The 16,525-nt window shown below is 44.0% G+C and overlaps 1 protein-coding gene and 1 pseudogene across 1 annotated transcript in view; one reads left to right on the forward strand and one right to left on the reverse strand.

The window, feature by feature from the left end:
* The window catches only part of Spon1 (spondin 1), a 299,164-nt gene that overhangs the window by 203,434 nt on the left and 79,205 nt on the right, over positions 1-16,525 (forward strand). The gene's annotated exons all lie outside the window — the stretch shown is intronic.
* On the reverse strand, positions 14,447-15,235 carry LOC108349620 (60S ribosomal protein L31 pseudogene; annotated as a pseudogene).

The raw sequence follows: 16,525 nt of genomic DNA on the forward strand, positions 1-16,525 counted from the left end.
ATCAACTTCTCTAACATTGGCTCCATTCCCCCACCCTTTGCATCCTGACTCAGTTTGACTCCTAGTCTGGACTGCCCTTCCCATTCATAGATCCTAGCTCAGACTCAGAATTTGATTTGACTTGTTTGACCTAGAAGGTGACTTTCTCTGTTTCTGTTCAAGCCTACACTGATTAAGCTAACTCCACCCTAAAGTTCTGTATGAAATCCTGAAGTGTTTGGCCTCATCTATTTCTCAGAATAACCACACTGGGTGCCATCACCTGTCCCTGTTTTGCAGATTTGGAAACAGAGTCTTGAGATGTTTGAGGTCATATTGTGACTAAGTAGTAGAATTGGGATTCGAACTCAGGTTTTCTGACTCCATAGCCTAATTCCCAGACAGGCTCAGTCTCTAAAGGACCTCACTGGTCTTTTCTTCTTTAGTGACCATTGGATGACATATTTCATCAAGGCAATCCTTGGAACCTAGACCTGAGCAGTATAGGCCCATGCCATGGATGGGGATTCTCAGACGAACACTTGGTTCTGAGTCCTACAAAATGTTCAGCACTAAGATTTAAATAAGCTTTTTATAGGAAGCACAAGCCAGAGAAAGCTTTCATAGACTCACAAGCTTAAGATGAGAGAGGCTAAACTCACAGACTTGGCTCAGAACTATCTGGTCTGCTCTGTTCCATTTTCAGCTCAGGGAGGCTACAGGATGACAATCTGCAGCCTGCTTTGTGGTTTGATGTAATATAATAAGGGTGTAAGCTGAAGTTTGTGGTGGTGGAAATAGAATATGACCCCCCCAAAATCAACTGATACTACTCTAAAACAAGATATATTTCCTCCTCCCTACTTTTATGTTTTAATACAGGCTCTCACTCTATAACCCAAACTGATCCTCCTGCCTCAGATCTCCTGAGTGCTGGGATTACAGGTATGAGCACTGTTGCCTGCTAGCATGTCTTTCTTCTGAAAACAAACTTTGTCAGTAATGACGTCATCTTGTAGGCTCACAGCTCTCAGAAGACTTCTCGGGTGCATCATTGTCTGTTGGTTTATGTTCTTGGAACAAATGGGGGTTGGGGGTGGGACGCAGCATGACATGGAGAGAAAACTAGCCATCCCACTGAGCATGTGACCTTGGGAATGTGCTTAGTACCACTGAGCTTGTCCCCTTGTTTGTGAAACCAGCAGAACAATGTCTGTCACACTGTCTTGTTGTGAGGATTAAATAAGAGCACGGGTAGAAGAGCTATGCTTAGCACAGAATAAATGTCAGATTTTGTACTATCATTTCTGAGCCAAACATCTCATTAAAGGCCTGCATAATCACCCATAAAATCTTGTTTGAAATGAAAGCGATTGGGTTCAACCAACCTTTTGGAAAGCAATTTGGCTCTCCAAATGCTCTCCACTGTATATTAAGACACATAAAATATGTTCCTTTCCTTTGACCCAGTTGTTCCACTTCTCAGAACCTATTCTTAGGAAATCGTCCTCGATACAGAAAGAGTCCAATGTGCGGAAAGGTTTGCTGTGTGGATGGTTCTAATAGAAATTAGAGGCAGCCCGCACGTCCAGGAGCTGACTATAGAGTCCCTCTGCAATCCTGTTAACCATCTAAAAATGCTTCAAACCCCAGATCAAGCAAAGCCAAAGTGGAAGGTGAGTCATGGAGCAAGCATTGTCTTCTCCATCGATCGATTCTCTGGCCCCTCTCTTCTGCACGGTTTCCCGTGCGCTCTTTCCTGCCAGGGATCATATCCCCTTCTCCTCCCACTCAGAGCCCTGCCATCTGGGCAATTCCCATTGGCTTTGTGCCCAAGCCCACTATCACAGGCCTAGCTTTCTACCCTGCTGCCTAAGCCCTCTGCAGAGCCTGAGTATCTCTCCAAGCCTGGGTGTCCTTGGCTCTGCTCTCTGCCTCCTGAGGCTCCCTGGCAGATGCATCTTCTCAGCTCTGGCCCCAACTCCCATCCCCGCTGCCATCCTACTTCCGGCTCGTTTCTTGCCATTACCACCGCAATCCATTACATCCTTCTAAGTCAGAGATGCCTCTTCTCAGAGTCTTGAATTTGTCCATCCGAGTAAACATAATGGAACAGTTTGATGTTTAAGCTGATTTTTGAAGCCCACTTAGACACTGAGTCTTGAGGCCTTAAATGCTTTGTGAACTCCCACAAGAGCGGACTGAAATTTATGAAACGACGTCCTTTCAAAACCCAGCAGCTGCCCAGCTGGAAACATGGACAGTTAGACAGGGGAAAGCATCCAGGAATGTCACTTGATGCTATCTTAATCCGTGAGCTGGAATTCTTCAGATAACACTGGGAGGAAGAACATTTGCTTTTCTTGAGTTTGTATAATTACGTCCATTTTGCAATGCTGGGCCTTGGCACGCACAGGGTAGCATTTGGCTTCAGCACTTTGAACTCTGAGGACAGTTTCACAATTGACTTTTTCCTGTCATAGCCAACATCTGGACCACAGTGGCCCAGGTCAGCGTGTGCTGAAACCCTGTGTGAACCTCCCCAAGAAAGCATAGAACGTGCCGTCCAGAGACCAGGGGCCTGTGCCTAGGCCGCCTTCAGCAGATGCACAAGCCAGGGCCATTTTAAAATCAGACAAGGGAATCATGTTTTAGTGTTTCTTCATTGATTGAACAATTATCAATCATTATGTCATTATTTTTTACTTTGTTCCTCCTTCCTTCCCATCCTTCTTTCCCCTCATTCTTTCTTCCCTATTCCTTTCTTCTCATCTTAGGCATTGTGTGAATAATGCTGAAAAACAAAGCAAAAGCATATATAACCCACCACTAAATATAGATAGATAGATAGATAGATAGATAGATAGATAGATAGATAGATAGATAGAGTGTATACATATATGTGTGTGTGTGTGTATTGCACACACTCATGCTCATTTGTGCCACTATACCCATATACATGTGTCACTTCTTTTTTTTTAAGATTTATTTATTTTATGTATGAGCACACTGTAGCTGTAGAAGAAGGCATTGGATCCCATTACAGATGGTTGCAAGCCACCATGTGGTTGCTGGGAATTGGACTCAGGACCTCTGAGAGCAGTCAGTGCTCTTAACTGCTGAGCCATCTCTCCAGCCCGGTCATTTCTAACCCTTTATCACATTTACACAGATGTTGCCATCTATCTGCAAATGAGACATTTTTACAATGATAGAGTAGTGCTGGGCTTGCTGGGCAGCAGACTACTGTGCTTTACCGTATTTACTCTTACCTTTCCAAACACAGCTCTATCTCCTTAGTGGTTTTAATCGTCCATTATAGGGAAGTCTGTGCTACGTTCTACTTTCTCCAACTGATGGGCATTTAGGTTGTTTCCATTTGTGTCACCGCTGCTATAAACAGTTATGTGGTAAACACTCAAAATATCTACTTGTGTGTGTTTGCCTGTTCCTTATTTATTCATAATCAATTTCCAGAAGTTGAATAATTGACTTCATAAGTATTTGTCTTTTTCAACTGTCATAGCTATTACCAAATACTTCCCATTCTCATACCACAGCGTGTGAAAGGAGAGGGACAGCCCTCTCCCAACCCCCCCCCCAACCATTACCAGTTCCGGATATCCTCCTCTTTTATTTTTCCTAATCGTGTAGACAAAGCAACTGTTATCCTGGTTCCTATGCCCCCTATTTGTGATAGTCAAATCTCTCCCATATCTGTCCATTAGCAGTAATCTTTGAATTCAGTCTCCACAGAGTCCATGATCATTGTCGTGACTGACTGAGGTTTTGAGCTCCTGCTAGGCATGCAGTACCATGCGTGTTAGGTGCTTGACATGCATGCTTCCCTTTAACCCTGTGTAACGCAGACGTGTTTGTTACCACTGCCATTTGACACACGAGAGTAACACTGGAGCTCAAAGCACAGAAAAGCTTTCTGGACCAAACCAGATAGGAAGAGGGACCACTGGGCTTGTCCCCAGCCTGCTGGCTCCAGAGCTTTGGTCCTTTCCATGAGTCCCGCCATCTTCCCCGTATCTGATCTCCTATCCCTCTTCCAAGCATCTGGGTCTTTGCTTTCTTCTCTAGATGATATTGTTCATCCTCCTTTCCCAGGATCCTTGGTTGTCTCTCAGGTGTCCCACAGTAGCCTTGGACTGGGTATCCAACTCTTGCTCCAAGTGTCCCCTGCAGGGACAGAACTTGGATGGATAAGGACCAGTGTCTGCCTGGGGTGAATTCATATATGACAGTGATAGACAAAGAGCTATAAATTGACAGCTTAAAAAGTCTTCCTAATTTAGGACCTTGGTCTGAGCTCCCACCCCCACCCCACCTTCCAGTCTTCTCACACCCTCTTCCCTCCATGTGTAGAGGAATTTCTATCCACCTACCCCCCCCCCAACTCTTAAAACAGCCAGGCACACTTTGTTCTTTGTCAACGTTGGGGTCTGGGCACACAGTGTGAATTACCAAATGGAAGTGGAGGGACAGCAAAGGCTTTATGGCTCTGGAAGTTTCTTCCAGACAAAGTCAGCATCCAAGTTCACTCTCGGTCCTGGACCAAAAGATTCCAAATCAAAGCAAAAATCCATCAAGAGAATCCTGATTTAAAACGTAAGGAAACAGTCTGTACATATTTTTAGAACAACCCCAAAAAAAGAATACATCTGTGACTTGAAACAGCTGGAAGTCTACTCTTTTTTTTTTTTTTTGCCAAAATTATGCCGATTACAAAAGCCATAAGAGTCTGACAAGAGGCATCCAAGATCCGAGGCAGCTTGCCTTTTTATGTATTCAACTTTCAAATAATCTTTGTTTCCATGCACGAAACACTGGCCCCTCTGAACTGCCTTCCAAGCAGCAAATGCCAGCCAGTCATGCAGTTTGCACAGCATCTCTGTGTAATTATCGGGAGATTTTATTGTATTTTGCTTTCATTGGTTTAGGTCCTTTTTTAAGGTGGTAGACAGGGAACAAAAGCAATCAGAAGCATAGGTCTTGTCCACTCTCGGGACACTTGAGAAAAAACAAGGGCTTATGAGGCATGCTGAAAGTGGACTCACATCAAGTTAGGGTAGCCACCAGACAGGAGCATAGGGACCACAGGTTCAGTTCTGCAGGGAAACAGCAAGTTTTAAAACGTCTGCAAAGATGCTGGACATGCCAGTAGCAGTTATAGGAAACAGATACGTTTTATTTTTATGAGTCTTGAATAGAGTCTTCTACTTGGGACACTACAGGGGCAGATCTCTCTTGTATGTTTTGCCCATAGTAGATGATCCGGAAGTTACTCAGAGAGTAAGCTAGAGGTGTGTGACTCAGTTGGTAGAGTGCATGTTTAGCATGCACAAAGCCTTGCTCTCCATCACCGGTGGGCGTGGCTACACACTCCTGTAATAGCAGCATTTGGGAGGTGAAGACAGGAGGGTCAAAGTTCGAGGCTGTTCATTTTCTCCTCCCTTCGCATGCCACTGGTTGAGGACAGGGTATGTCAAGGCATTATTACATTTGAGGCATGTTACTTCTAGGCCTTTTGTTCTGGGTTCTTATTACATATGAAAGTTAAATTGTATCAACTGTTCCTCTGCATTTACTGTGATAGCCATAGGCTTTTATCATTTATTCTGGTGACACAATTGTGGATTGTGACTGCTGGTGGATGTATATGGACTGATCCTTACATTCCTGAGACAAGACCAACTTGATTACAACAGTCTTTTTGATCTGCAGCCAAATTTCATTTTTGATATGCCACAAAGTTTTACTTTGTTGAGAAGTTTCTCACCTTTATTCATTGAAGAATTTATTTATAGTTTTTCTTTGTTGCTCTCATCTCCTTCTTTGGGGAGTATAGCAACATTGGCCTCATAAGATGGGTTTCAAAGATGTCTTCCTTTTCAGTTCTGTGCAGTGCTTTGATAATTGACATTGCCTCTTTAAAAGTTTAGTAAAATTCAAGAATGAAGCCTCTGGGAAGGGCTCTCTTTGAGGAACCATTCTTGCACTGACATAATCTCATTAGTTCCTGTCGGTCTGTTCAGAGCAGTCCTCGGCCTGCAGTTTGGGTTAAGGGGTGAGTCTAGAAGTTTGTCCATATCGTTCTATGGTTTTTTAAACAACATTTTTATTGATTCTTTGTAAATTTCACATCAAGTTACCCCAATCCCACTCATTTTCCAGTCCTCCAAATGCACGCTCTACACTTGTAACCTCCCCCACAAAAGAAAATTAAAACAAAAATAAAAAATATCTCCACAACCCCTCTGGGCAGTGGCCACCCCCTCCATGAAGCCCAGCCTCCCCTCACACCCATGGCAGCTGTGTCTCCAGCTCCTCTGGGCACGTGTCACCTCAATCCTCCATCTGCCACGCCCTCCTCCACATCCTCCTTCCTCCGTCACAGTGACAGAGGGAGCTGCTGTGCGTCGCGCAGAATATCCTTTTGCCCAAACAGGTTTACTCGAAGATGCTCACTGCGATGAGTCGTTAGTCTAGTTCAAGACCTCCGGCCTCTGTGGTACCATCAATACTGGATTCTTATTTGTTCAAAGAAGTCTGTTGTGATCAGAAGAGAGAGAAGATAGTCCAGGTTTTTACATCTTTGCTGAGATGTCTAATGCACAGTCTGTTTACAGAAGGTTATGTGCCGTTTGGTGGAAAGTTCTGTAAATGCCTGCTCTGTCTGTTCAATCTATAGTATCTTGTCACTACAGCATCTCTAGGTTGATTCTTTTATCTCTTATAACCTATATTCCTCATTTGGGTCTAATAGCATTTTTTTGTGTGAAACAGTGCTTCAATTTTAGGTGCATCCTGGTTTATAATCATATCTCTTTGATGAACTGATCCCTTGGTCAGTATATAGTAATTTTTTGTCTGTTTTTGTCCTATAATCTGTTCTGTCAGATTTAATCATTGTTACTCCTGCTTTCCCTTTGCTGAGAATCCTGTTTTCCAGCCTTTCTCCTCCAGTGTGTGTGTGCATTTGTTTTTAATGTGGGTTTACTATAGGCAGTATATTGTTAGGTCATGATTTTATCCATTTAGACACTCTGCATTTTCTTATTTGGAAAATTTAGTCTGCTCAAGGTTACCATTGATAGTTCAGGACTTCTTCCTCTCGTTTTGTGAGTCTTCCTCCGTTCTGAATCTTCTTCATTCTTACTGTCCTCTCCGGTTTGTCTCTGTGCTTCCTCGTTCCATCCATAACGTCTCAGTCTCTTCTGTTTCCCTTCGTGTATCGGCTCTCCTAGTGGGGTTTATACTTCCACATGCTTTCACGATGGCAGCTACTGTGCGTAGGATGCAGGACTCCCATAAGCCTTTCTGGGAAGCTAGCCTGGGGGGTCATGAACTCCTGCAGGTTTAGCTTGTTCTAAAAGGTCTTTACCCTCCATCATTTCTAAAGGCCAGTTGGGAGGTCTTACCATTCTATTCCCTTTTGGGTAAGGTTTCTGCCAATAAACCGAGTGAGAATGTGCTAGAATGGTAGTCGGTGCTTTCTGTTTATGGAGTTTACATTTCTTTCTTTGTCCTGTGCTGTTCTAGTTTGGCCACAACATGCTACAAGTAAAGAACGTTTTGTTTCTCTAGACAGTTTGACTTCATAGCCCACGCTGGCATTGGCCCACAATGCTTCCCTTCAGTCTCCAGTTGTTGGTATTATAGGCTTGCCCCACCACCCTCGGCTTGAAGTCTTCCCCAGCCATATCTGTTTAGTCCCATGAGCCTCTTGCTCACAGATGTCTGTCTTTCCCAGGAGGAGGGATGCTCACTGCTGTGATTTCGCTGAATGCATTTGCAATACTCTTAACTTTTGCTTCTCTCATTCAGACATTATAAAAAATATGGATGTCTCTTCATTGAATGGCTCCCCACAGATCTCGCATGTTGTTTTGTTGTTTGCCTGTTAGGAATGGGATAATCTGAAAGCCTATCTTTTAGACTCAGATATTCTGCATTCTGCTCTTTCTAGTCAAGTATCAAGGCTTTCTTTTATAATTTTCATCTGCCTTCCTTCTTTTAGGTTCATGTTTGTTTTGTTTTACATATGTGGGTGTTTGCTGGATGAATGTTTGTGTGTGCACCACATGCATGCCTGGTGCCTACAGAGGTCAGAAGAAGGCATCAGGTGTCCTGGAACTAGAGTTACAGATGGTGTGAGTCACCATGAAAGTGCTGGGAAAGGAACGCCCATTCTCAGCAAGAGCAACAAGACTGCCTCACTATTGAGACATCTCCTCAAGCCCTCTTTCCACATCTTCATGAAGCTCACTTTAGACGATCTCACATTCAACATCACCTTGCCATCGAGGAACTACAATATTGAACGCTTTGAGAAGGAGGGTTTCCTGCATCTGGAGTTTCCTTAGTAAAGTATTTGCCTTAAGATGATGAAAAGATGAATTTGATCCCCAAAAACCTACATCAAAAAAGGTTAAATTGTAAAAGGCCAGGTATGGTGCTGTACACTTGTAATCCCAACAGAGACCAGGCAGAGACAGAAGTCGGGATCTGGCCCAACATCCAACCTTGCCTACTTGGCAAGCTCCAGACGGGGGGGACCTCTGGCTCAAAATGCAAGGCGGACAGTACCTGGAGAATGAAACCAGCGGTGGACCTCTGGCCTCCACACACATGGATGTGCATGCTGATATGAATATAATCACCCAAAGTAACAGGAGGGGCTGCTTCATTGTCTGACTTCCCAAGACACTGGCTGCCTTCCCTCTGACTATTTCCTTCAAACAAATAGAGCAGAGACACTGTCTTTAAAGTGCAGGGATGGCCCAGCAGCCCAGTGGAAGGCTTTCTAGGAAATCTACTTAGCCAACTCAATGACTTTGAGATTAATGACACGTTGTCTTGAACCCTAGAGACAGGAGAATCCTTTAAGAAAAGGACTGGTCTGGGCACCTGGGAATGGGGATAATTGAAAGGCAGATAGGTTTGTAGTCAGCACCTCCTTAAGTGGAAAACTGCAAGCTGAGTTACTATTCATGTTAGCTCTCCTAGATTAGGGCCCAGTTGAGTTTTCCAAAGCATATGTGTCCTGATGGAAAACTGTTATTCTCTTTTCCCAATGAGGAGGCACTAAAATATACCATTATTCTGTACTCCGGCGTAACAGTGAGACCCATGACAGAGCAGCTCAGACCATACTGTCTTGTTTTTCACAGTGCCTTTGCAAAGCATTCCTACAAAGCAGTGGCCATTGAAGTCAATTAGCTATTGACGGGGCTGGATAAAAGGCTCTGTGGTTAAGAACGTGTACTACTACTTCTCCAGAGGACCCAAGTTCAATTCCCAGCACCCATGTCAAGTGATGTGCAACCACTTGTAACTCCAGTGAGCACATGTGTTCACATATAGAACACAAAAATCACACACACACACACACACACACACACACACATACATACATGCACACACAATTAAACATAAAATAAATCTTTTGAAACTTTGCCATTGAAGCTTCCCGTTTACCTAACTCTTGGGTGGCTATAAGATTCTCAACAATGCCACTAAGAGGCAGAATTCTATAAAAAGGACCCCAGCTGAGCTTCTACGAAGTGAAACTGATTGTAGGGCTTGTATGTAAAGAACATAGATCCTTAGAAATTTTAGACATTTCCATTGAGCCTAAGGAAAACAAAGCTACATTTGTAACTACCTCTGAGGGCCCTCTTCCTGTGGCGCTCAGGTCAACCATTCTGAGTTAGGGATGAAACTACATCTTCTTCAAGTCCCTGTCTTCCAACTCACACCTCACCAGTAAAAAAGCTGCCTGTAAAATGTTCCAATTGTCACATAAGATCCAGTTTGTAAAACTTTTTGTGGACACTGCATTCTTCTTCACATGAGTGCTGATGAAGTACACAGCTCTGGGTGTGCACTTTAATAACAGGACATTCCATCGCGCCCTTCAATACACAAATAATAAGTGCAAACCAAACCTCATTAGTGACTCAAACTTGAATGTCAAATGCCAGCCACTGGGTCAGTGCAAAGCTCAAAGTTAATTTCAGCAGTGAAATGCCAGTGCTAACCCCCACATACACGATACGGTAAAGGAATTGGGGAAAACAATAAGAGGACCCCAGGCTATTCCACGCAGAGACAAAAGGATCTGAATTGACTAGAATAATAAATATGTTTACTCATGCATCTCTGTCGTTACAAGGAATCAATCACAAAGATATTTATTTTGTCTTCTTTCCTGCTCCAGTAGGCTAATTACAAAGTAATTCAATTAGCCGCAGAATAAATTAGTTATCAAACTGAAAGTTAAAACAGTCCTTTAAAAATTATTTAGAATAAAGCACTGAATAGATTTTTTAAACTTATTTTTCTAATACGTAAATTCTTTTAAAGGGAATATTCTAAACGTGAAGGTCAATATACATCCTACTTTTATTGAATGAGGGGGAAAGGAACATGGTCTGGTTTCCTTTCTGCTGCTATGATAAAGTTTCCTGACCAAAAACAACCTAGGGGAGAAATGGGTTTAAATCAGTTCATAGGTCCATTATTGAGGGGAGTCAAGGCAGCAACTTAAAGCAGAAATCGTGGAGGAGCACTTTTGCTAGCTCATGCTCATATCCATGCTCAGCTAGCTTTCTTAGACAGCTCAGGACCACCTGCCTAGGGAATGGTACTACCCATAGTGGGCTGTGCCTTCCTACATAAATTAACAGTCAAGACAATCCCTCCCACTCCTCACCTCAAGATATGTCCACAGATCAGTCTGATCTGAGAAATACCTTAGGCATCCCTTCTCAGGTGACTCTGGGCTGCTTCAAGTTGACAGTTAAAGCTAAGTGAGATAGGGAACATTTTTGAGTCCATTGAAATACCAGTGGAGACAATCTGTATGAAATATGGCCATGATCACCTTTGTTAGCTAAGACCACTGCACATGGAAATGTCTCAAGTATGAAGAAGTGGCCTGGGATTAGTGGTGCTTGCTCTGTTACATACCACTTGATTTCATAACCTTATCCTAGGTGTTACTAAGTACCTGGCAGTAGTGATGCCTTTCTTCAGAAGCATATACTCCGTTCTCTTTAACATTATATAAATCTAACACTGTGCAAGTTCTAAATTACAATTCTATTAGATGTCATAGAACGTTCATGATATTGCCTATCGACCTGGTTTGCAGAGCCCTCAATGAAGCCACTGCTATTTGAACACACAAAGGTCTGAAGATATCTTGTAGTCAACGTGTCAGGCTTTCAACTCTGACTAGATGAAAGTTTCTTATGAGTTGAAAGTGTGAGGTATCAATGATAGGTGAAAATAAGTGAAAAGGGCCTCAAGTCAAAAGACAAAAGCTGGGATTATTAAATATAGTTCAGGGGTGAGGGGTAAAGAAATGGCTCAGCAGTTAAGAGGCCATATTCTTCTTCCAGAGGACCTGAGTTTTTGTTCCCAGCATCTATGTGAGGCAGCTCACAATCACTTGTAACCCCAGCTTCAGGGGATCAGAGGCTTTTTCCTGGCTCCACAGTTTCCTGCATTCAATGCATGCGTGCGCGCGCGCGCGCGCACACACACACACACACACACACACACACACACACTAAAATAATACAAACAAAAAAGTAATTCTAGATAATCAAAAGCACCGACGTCCCAGTCTACTCTGTAGCATGAATGGGTCCAGATAAGCCCCTAATACAGGACAGTCAGGGGTAAATCAGGGGCCTAACAGTGACAGCACAATGACAAGATTAGAAAGAAGTGGGGATAAAAATAGCACACAAGGACTGAGGATGTAGCTCTCCTGGTAAGAGGGTTTGCTTAACATGTACACAGCCCTGAGTTGAGTCCCCAGCACCACATAAACAGGACCTGGTCATTTACGCCTGTAATACCGTCACTGGGGAAATGGAGACAGGGGCATCAGAAACTGGAGATTATTCCCAGCAGCAGAGTCTAAGGCCTGTCTGGGCTACCTGAGAACCCATCCTAGAGCAAAACTAAGCAAGACAAATACCAAGCAGGCTTTAGTGAGCAGTGAACTCTGTCAGTGACTGTGCCCGACAGCTGCAGAAAGGCCATCATGCACATGGACAGTGTACAGTGCCATCTGGAACAAGGATTCTTGTTGGGAGCCCTGTGCTCCCAGCTGACCACAGGGGATGTTGAGGTTGAATCCTCAGCTGTCACACATTTCAATTTTTGGCATTGGTGACATTGGCTGTGATTATCTGTATAGATGCATCTCTGAAGCCTCCTTGAGTAATGCCCAGTAAAAGTGGGACTTCTTAGCCTGAGGGAATGCACATTGCTAAATGGGGTACCAGCAAATGATACACTCTGTGCTAACAAGAGCGCTCAAAAGGTCTTTCTCCCCCAACTCTTTACCATTTGCTTCCCATTTCTAGTTAGGACTGGTTTTTTGTTTGTTTGTTTGTTTGTTTTGGTTTTTTTTCTTTTTTTCTTTTTTTTTTTTTTTTCAGAGCTGGAGATCGAACCCAGGGCCTTGCGATTGCTAGGCAAGCGCTCTACCGCTGAGCTAAATTCCCAACCCCTAGGGCTGGTTTTCAAAGTTGATTCTTTCGAGTAGAAAAGTGCCTGAAGTCCATCCCTTTCATTTTTAGAAGGAAAGAACAAAGCTAGTCCTCGAAGGGTAGTCCTCCAAGTTAGTTATAGAGTCTCTTGGGACAGGGTGGTGTGGGTGGTGGGCAGAGTGCTGGCTAAGGCCCTGCCTCACACAAGACACCAATGGAAACTTAGAAGGCCATCACAGGCAAATCTACAAACACAGGTCAGTTTGCAGTGGGCTTGGGAAAGGGAGGAGAGATAGGGCTGCCTAGGTCGTGGGGCATGGGCTTGAGTGAGACATTGTAAATGGGTTTTTGATGGAAACTATGACTAATAAAGACTGTTCCACTGAACAGTTTAAATAAATCAATCATAGTATGGAAAATGTTCTCAGTGAAACAGCTACTGTAGATCAAGGAAGGGGGTCTCAGGAAACGTTTAAGGAGAGGGGGAAAGAAGGCAACCATGTATCCCTGTGCCCTGATTTCTGGTGGCTGTGTCTTCTGCCTTCTCACGTCTACCAACGTACAGCAGATAGGAAGATGGCTGAGAGCCAGCTTTGCACTTCTTCCCGGAGGACTTTCCAAGCTGTGTGTGTAACCTGTGTTCAGTGCACAGCAATTTGCCTCTTCCCAGACTTCTGAGTAAAGAATTGAGAAGAATCTGTGCTCCCGCCAGGTCTGATCCCCCTAAGAATCTAGTTCAGAGCTGGTCACAGGGTTAGTACCTGATAGATGCATGTTTACTGATTTCCTTGGTGATACGGCGCTAAATTAAATATTAACTAAGAAAGCATTGACATTGGCCTTATTTTCCAGTACCAATGCCTAATTTTCCCCATCTGTCAACTCATGCTCTGTAAATTAGGCTGCAGTCAAACCATTGGGTGCTTGGGCATTTGGCTTCAACTCTTGACATTTCATTGCACATAGTGAGCTGTTCTCCGTCTCATTTTGCCTTTGATGCCTGGAAGTAGCAGACTTATTTAGGACTCAGGGACATTAGGACTCTAAGAGTGCCATGGGAAGGGGCAAATCCAGAATTCACAGGCTTCAACTTAATGGGCAGGAGATATGAATGCAGAGAAGATGGGAGCCCTCAGAAGTACCAAGAGGGCCTCAAGGTCTGGCTTCCCTGAAAGTCTGCCCCTGGCAGAACTCATTTCTCTGCTCCTTTTGACTGAGTTTTCTTTCCTTTCCATACTTAAAATGGCACTGGTAGAGGCAGTTCAACACCATCAGCCTCTAGTTCTCTTAAAAAAGGCAGGAGTTTGAGTAATTGTTGGTCCCCAGACCTCATCTTGCCAACAATTAAAACACAACCCAGCCTTCCGTCTTACATAGAGCCAAGCTTCAAAACTGGGACATAATGTAAAGATTGCACACAATCCTAATTGTCTTTTAAAAATCTCCAGTTGCCTGTTCGGTGTGAAGCATGGCTTTATGCCTGTGACATTGTCAGTAGGTTGCACACCACTGAGCCAAAGGGCAAAAGGACCATCCACATTCAGGTGTCTGTGCACATGACAGCGCTTGAGTCTTCAACCTCAAAGGGAGGGTGTGCTCACCTGAGCCAACTCCGTGTTGTTTTAATACTGAGCCTTCTTACGCTTGTTAAATGCTGGCCTGTCATTACGGAGTTTTAGAAGATTATCTACCTGTGAGTGATTGGCCAGGACACTACACAATAGGTGCTCTGGGAATTTCTGTTCAAGATTTATGGGTTTGTTTCACCTTTTGTCGTGTGTGTGTGCGTGTGTGTGTGTGTGTGTGTGTGTGTGTGTGTGTGTGTGTTGCAGTGTGTACATGTGTTTATATGCGTGCATGTTGTGTATGCGGTGTGAGTGCTCATGTGTACATATGCATGTGGAAGCCAGAGCGTGGCATTGGGTCTTCTGTAATCTCTCTCTGCCTTTCTTTTATTTTCTTTTATTTTTTTATTTTTTATTTTTTGGCAGTTCTGTAACTTTATTTGACATTCAGCAGTTAGTTCTCATCCACATTGACCGTCTGTAGATTTTTGAATGTGGTAACAGGCACGTAGGTTACCAGTGTGTAGAGCTTGTTTGGTGAATCCTCATCCTCATTACGCTTTCTAGACAAACGTACTCAGATGCAGTACGGAACATTCCTTATTCCTTTGGCCCAGACGGCTTTATTGAGCCTGGTGTCTATGCGCACATCTGGGGTCCCCATCTCCTACATGGCAAATTTCCGAATTTCTTTGAGTGCCCGAGGAGCACGCTTCTTGAAGCCACTCCATGGATGCGCTTGTGAATGTTGATGGTGTATTCTCGGGTCACCACCTCGTTGATGGCAGAACGGCCCTTCTCGCCACCCTTCTTTGTGGGAGCCATTCTGCCGGGCCCAAATTCTCTGCCTTTCTTTTAGACACAGTCTCTGCCATTGCCAGCCAACCTGGAGTGCTTGGATTCAGCTAGGCTGGCTGGCTAGCAAGCTCCAGGGGTCCTTATCTCCAGTTCCTCACTTACAGGCACTTGCTGCCATGACTGGCTTTTTAAGTGCCTGTAAAGAAACTGAACTTGGGTCCTTGTGCTTGTGAACCAATCATGTTATCAACCGAGCAATCTTTCCAACCACCGCCACCGCCACTGCTGCCGCCGCCGCCACCAGCACCACCACCACCACCACCACCACCACCACTACCATCACCATCACCACCACCATCACCACCATCACCACCACCACCATCACCATCACCATCACCACTACCACCAGCACCACCACCACCACCACCACTATCACCATCACCACCACCATCACCACCATCACCACCCACCACCACCACTACCATCACCACTACCACCCCACTTCTCTTTTCCTCTTCTCTCCTCTCCTTTCTTCCCCACCCCAACTCCCTGAGCCCAGACTAGTTCCAGGTTACAGGGCTCAAACAATCTTCCAACCTCACCTTCTCTAGCAGAGATAACAACTCCACACCACTGTGCCTATTGAATTTTAATCCAGAATGTCTGTATTTTAATTTAGATCTCTCTATAAAGATAGCACCTTCCAATCTGGTGGATGTTTTGGTTTGAAGGTTTTGGGGGAACAGGGGTGATTTGATAGATATTTAAATGGTATTCTATACAACAAGTAAGAAAACACACATAATTCTCTGTGGCCCATGAAACCCTCTGCTAAATTGGACACACCTAACTAATACAAAAATATCAAAATAACTTCTTAAAACATACCATACAACAATGAAATATAATGCATTGAACATCACGAAAGACCACAGGAACTACAAAGATACTTGGAGACTAAGCAATATTCTTTTGAGGGATGGTGGAAAGGTAAAGGGGGAGGGGACAATAGAATCCAAGCTTACGATTCTTAGTTATGGCTGCACAAATGACCTGTCCACTCAGTCGTGGACCCCGGACTCCATATCCTTCCCAAGGTAAAGCCACTGTGGCTAAGGGACTTCTAGCTTCTTTGCTCCACTTGAAACAATCTCTTGGCTTAGAATCAGCTCAACAGGAAAGAGCACACCACCCTCTTGCAGAGGCCCTGAGTTCAGTTTCTACCAACTCTGCGGAGTGGCTCACAGCCACCCGCCACTCCAGCTCAGCCACGGATGCCTCTGGCCTCCGAACACACATGCATTCACACGCATCCCCCTGCCCAGACACACACATATGCATAACTAAAAGCAAAAATGAACCTTTAAAACTCTCCCTACAGCTTCTTAATAGTAAACTTGAATAATAAAAGACTATTCTGAAATGAAAGTATTAACTAATTAATTTATCGCATTTGCTTTTAACTCTTTAAAATTCAATCTTAGGAAAGGAAAGGTGTTTCTGTTTATTTATATTTTTTCATTGACTTAAATAGGGCGTTGGTGCAGATCCCAAATGACAGTTGGAAACTGAAGGAAAGTTGGTCTTGGGGCTAGAGCAAATTTTGTTTCTGCTCTCACACTGATTTGGAGTTTGGCTTTTACAACATAGAAATCTCATGAC

The sequence above is a fragment of the Rattus norvegicus genome, chromosome 1 (genome assembly GCF_036323735.1).
Source record: "Rattus norvegicus strain BN/NHsdMcwi chromosome 1, GRCr8, whole genome shotgun sequence".
Lineage (NCBI taxonomy): Eukaryota > Metazoa > Chordata > Mammalia > Rodentia > Muridae > Rattus > Rattus norvegicus.